This window comes from Mandrillus leucophaeus, unplaced genomic scaffold, assembly GCF_000951045.1.
Source record: "Mandrillus leucophaeus isolate KB7577 unplaced genomic scaffold, Mleu.le_1.0 Scaffold245, whole genome shotgun sequence".
Taxonomy (NCBI): Eukaryota; Metazoa; Chordata; class Mammalia; order Primates; family Cercopithecidae; genus Mandrillus; species Mandrillus leucophaeus.
In genome coordinates, this window is record NW_012102532.1 from 924,119 (window position 1) to 929,278 (window position 5,160).

Consider the following 5,160-nt stretch of genomic DNA (forward strand, 5'->3'; position numbering starts at 1 on the left):
ACAGGTGTGAGCAACCTTGCCTGGCTGGGTAATTTTTTATGTAAAAATTTGTACAAAAAAACTTTCTTTTTTTGGAGATAAGGTCTTGCTATGTTGCCTGGGTTGAAGTAACCTCTGCCACCCTGGCTCAGGTGATCCTCCCACCTCAGCCTCCCAAGTAGTTGGGCTACAGGCACGCACCACCATGCCCAGCTAATTTTTTATTTTTGTTTTTGAGAAGGAATCTCACTCTGTCGCCCAGGCTGGAGTGCAGTGGCATGATCTCGGCTCACTGCAATCTCCACCTCCTGGGTTCAAGCGATTCTTCTGCCTCAGCCTCCTGAGTAGCTGGGACTACAGGTGCATGCCACCACACCCAGTTAATTTTTTGTATTTTTAGTAGAGATAGGCTTTCACCATATTGGCCAGGCTGGTCTTGAACTGCTGACCTCAGGTGATCCACCTGCCTCAGCCTCCCAAAATGCTGCGATTACAGGTGTGAGCCACCACGCCCAGCTTTGTTTTTGTTTTTGTAGATATGGGATTTTGCCATGTTGCCCAGGCTAGTCTCGAACTCCTGGGCTCAAGCAGTCCTCCCACCTCGGCTTCCCAAAGTGTTTAGGATTCCAGGCATGAGCTGCCATGCCCTGCAGGAAACGTTCTATTTAAAGGACTTCTACGGTGAATCATTCCATACATATTAGTATCATTTCTGTCAATCTAGGTTTTGAGTCCTGGCTCTCGCTGTGCTGCAATCAGATAGCTGTATGATGCTGAACAAGTCACTTCTCCGTTTCTTCAGAAGAAAATGGAAACGGTGGTTTTGATGATATCTGGAATTACTGCTAAGGGGCATCCAAATCACCTCCAACCCTTACATTCTGCTTTAGTGTGTCTGAAAGCAGACCTACTGCCATATTTGGGAATTTCCAGAGCAGACGATATCTAAAGTCTCTTTTAAGTCGAAATTGTCATTTATATTATATTTGGGCTGTCTGAAATTAAGATTCATCTATGTTGGGAATTGGCTTCTGTCCTTCCCTGCCATATTCCTTGTGAATTGTGAATTCCCCCACCTCAAATACAAAACATCTTTATCTGGAGTCACCAGTGGTGTTCTAGGAACACAACTTTGTTTACTTTCACCAAAGCATTTCTCATCTGATATAGTTTGGCTGTGTCCCCACCCAAATCTCATCTTGAAATGTAGCTCCTATAATTCCCACATATTGTGGGAGGGACCTGGTGGGAGATAATTAATCATAGGGGTGGTTTCTCCCATACTGTTCTGGTGGTAGTGAATAAATCTCACAAGATCTGATGGCTTTATAAGGGGAAACCCCTTTTGCTTTGTTCTCATTCTCTCTTTTGCCTGCTGCCGTGTAAGATGTGCCTTTTGCCTTCCAACATGATTGTGAGGCCTCCCCAGCCATGCTGTGATTCCATTAAACCTCTTTTTTCTTTATAATTTACTCAGTCTCGGGTATGTCTTTATCAACAGTGTGAAAACGGACTAATACACCACCTCAGTGTCATCTTGGCTTTTCCCAAGATATTTCTGCTCTTTTTCTTTCTTTCTTTCTTTCTTTTTTTTTTTTTTTGAGAGGGAGTCTCCCTCTATTGCCCAGGCTGGAGTGCAGTGGTGCGATCTCCGCTTACTGCAAACTCCGCCTCCCTGGTTCACGCCATTCTTCTGCCTCAGCCTCCTGAGTAGCTGGGACTACAGGCGCCCGCCACCATGCCCGGCTACTTTTTTTTTTTTGGTATTTTTAGTAGAGACGGGGTTTCACCATATTAGCCAGGATGTTCTTGATCTCCTGACCTCATGATCTGCCTGCCTCAGCCTCCCAAAGTGCTGGGATTATAGGCGTGAGCCACCGCGCCCAGCCGGTATTTCTGCTCTTTAGAGACTCAGTCCCACCTGGACAGCTCTTTCAAGTTCCCCCTCTCTCCCATCCTCCAGCTTCATGGGCCCAAATGTCTCAGACCCCTCAGATGCTTGGTTGGCCTCCTGGCCAGAGAACACTGACATCTTCAAGATGATGTTCCAGAAATGGCAAACTCTCCAGGTGGCAGGTGACGGATGAAAAGGAGGGGGTGATGCCGGGATAAACCAGGAGCAGCACCCTATTCCCACCCAAAAGATAAGGGCTTTAGGGAGGAAGAAGAGAATCTCAAGGGGCAGAGAAAGGCTGAATGCTAACCCAGTTTGCCTCATCTCAGGGACAGTCCAGAGGGCCCTGAGCCCAGGCAGGGAAGCACTTTCTGCTTCTCCTGGTCCCCCAAGAGCTACCGTTTAAGAGCAGACATGGGCCAGGTGCAGTGGCTCACGCCTGTAGTCCCAGCACTTTGGGAGGCACAGGCAGGCAGATCACCTGAGGTCAAGAGTTCAAGACCAGCCTGACCAACATGGTGAAACTCCCTCTCCACTAAAAATTAAAAAATTAGCCGACCGTAATGGCAGATGCCTGTAATCCCAGCTACCTGGAGGCTGAGGCAGGAGAATCGCTTGAACCTGGGAGGCAGAGGTTGCAGTGAGCCGAGAGTGCTATTGCACTCCAGCCTGGGTGACAGAGCGAGACTCCGTTAAAAACAAAACAAAACAAAACAAACAAAAAAAAGGGTGGGCGCGGTGGCTCATGCCTGTAATCCCAGCACTTTGGGAGGCCGAGGCGGGCGGATCACGAGGTCAGGAGATTGAGACCATCCTGGCTAACACGGTGAAACCCTGTCTCTGCTAAAAATACAAAAAAAAAAAAAAAAAAAAAGCAGGGCGTGGTGGCGGGCGCCTGTAGTCAAAGCTACTCGGGAGGTTGAGGCAGGAGAATGGCGTGAACCTGGGAGGCGGAGCTTGCAGTGAGCCGAGATCGCGCCACTGCCCTCCAGCCTGGGCACAGAGGGAGACTCCGTCTCAAAAAAAGCAGACATGGAGGCTAAGAGGGCTAAGAGTCATCAGCACACTCTACACTGCTCTACACTGGGGGGTTTCAGGGCCCCCTCTGTAGTAGCTCTGTCAGGCTTCAGCGTCCCAGGCCCCTCTCCCTCAGGCTATGTCAGCTCTGTGCCCCCAACACAGGCTCTCCCGAGGGATGAGGCTGGTCAGAGGCTCCTTATGAGAGCCAGCGACCAACGTCTCCCCATGCCCCAGCTCCTCAGTGATTTCTTTCGCCTCCCAGTGCCTCCCATGCCTCACCGTCCCATCTTTATCTCCCCGTCCTGGTGCAGCACTACCTGTCTCCTGCCTCTCCTAAGACTCCAGTGATGTCTACGAGCGACAGAGGTTGAGACCGCTTTCTTCTTGCCCCTAGCCCAACTGGAATGGGCTGCGAGAAGGCATCTTTGAGCCCTGCTGTTCCCTCAGCCCCTGGAATGACAGTCCCAGGATTGGGAACATAAAGGCAGGAAGGTATGTGAGTTAAATGGACTTGGAATATGCAGGTGGCAAGACCAGGCTTCTGGGTCCTGTGGGCCAGTTCCTGGTTCTCTGGGTCACCTGTTTAGATAACTTGGACATGGGGTAGGGGGTGGAGGAAAAAGGGTATTATTACTAGGGCCTGAGGCCATTACAATAGAAAGGGGAAAAAACCCCAAACCACAAACAGGGCAGGGGGAGAGTGGCCTCAGACATTTGTTTCGGCTTTGAGGTCTGGAGGGAGTGAGAGATGATAGCCAGGAGCTGGGAGGGTGAACGGCTGGGGGCTGTTCAAGGCCAGCCCTGGATGAGATCCAGGTTGTGTCTGGAAGTATTTTAGGGGTCCTGAGGATGGAGTGGGGGATGAGGGACCACCAGAGAACCCTGAAGGAGCAAGACAGGGAGAGAGTGACCAGGGATACATACTAGCGTGGAACAGTCATTTGTATCCCATGTACGTGTCAGACGCTCTCTGCACTCACTCAGGTCTCAGTTCTGAGGTATGAATCCACAGTCACCAGTGCCTAGAAAGGTCCATTTTACAAAGTGGGGAACTGACGTTACGAGAGAGGGAGAGTCTTTCCCACAGTGTGGCTGAGTGGTGGAGCCAGGTCTTGCTTGTGCGTCTGCAGCCTGTTTCCCTCCTCTGTGTTATTCTGCTTAGTCACACACCTAGTGTCAGCCTCTTCCAACCTGTAATGTTCTGGGGTGGAGAAAATAACCTGAGTCATTTGCCCATGTCCTCTGGATATTCGCTGGGCCGGTGGCTGAGGGGTGGCCGCTGTGTGAGGCTGGGCCCAGATGGAGAGCTGACCGGAACTAGAATATCTGTGTCCCTCGGAAAAGTTCCTTTCCTCTTCCTGTCCCGTGGCCCTTACCCCAGTGGCAGACAGGTCAGGATGTGCTAGGGGGCTGGTTCTTTTTTTTTTTTGAGATGGAGTCTTGCTCTTTCGCCCAGGCTGGAGTGCAGTGGCACGATCTTGGCTCACTGCAAGCTCCGCCTCCCGGGTTCACGCCATTCTCCTGCCTCAGCCTCCCAAGTAGCTGGGACTACAGGAGCCCACCACCATGCCTGGCTAATTTTTTGTATTTTTAGTGGAAACGGGGTTTCACCGTGTTAGCCAGGATGGTCTCGATATGCTGACCTCGTGATCCGCCCACCTCGGCCTCCCAAAGTGCTGGGATTACAGGCATGAGCCACCGCGCCCCACTGGGGGCTGGTTCTTGAACATCTCACTCTACTGATGCTAACACACACCTCATTTCCCACAACATATCCCTGCTGAGAACTAGTCACAGGCCCTAGGAGTAAGGGCTGGGGTGAAGGGTGGTCCAAACCCTACAGCAGGGAGCAGGGGTACAAATCAGTTCACATGCCTAAAGGCTGGGACCTGAACAGGGGAATCCCTGAAAACACTGGACTGACTCACCTGGACTGAGGTCAGGGCAGCCTTACCCTGCTCCAGTCACATTCAGGACTACACCTGCACATGCAGGCACTGGAACTGAAATCGGGGTTGAGAGGCTGGGCCTGATATTTTGTGGCTAGAAGGGACCCACATAACTCAGGTCCAGGGAGGTGAATGACCTGCCCAAGACCACAAGGCTGTTAGTGGCAGAGCTAAGGACTGAGGCTCCTTCAATTCCAGGTTACCTTGCTGCCTTCTCAGGCGAGTGAAGAAAACTCCCTTCTCAGAGGAAACAGTCGTTTGCTTATCTGCACAGGGCAAGATTACACTTAAAGATGAGAGCTATGAAGCCAGGCACAA

The 5,160-nt window shown here is 51.1% G+C and overlaps 1 protein-coding gene across 1 annotated transcript in view; it reads right to left on the minus strand.

The window, feature by feature from the left end:
* Window positions 1-5,160, minus strand: part of MLF2 (myeloid leukemia factor 2) — a 38,106-nt gene that overhangs the window by 25,282 nt on the left and 7,664 nt on the right. The window contains exon 10 of the mRNA XM_011982982.1: window positions 3,870-3,872. The gene's annotated coding sequence lies outside the window, so the exon portion shown is untranslated. The remainder of the gene's footprint in view (window positions 1-3,869; window positions 3,873-5,160) is intronic.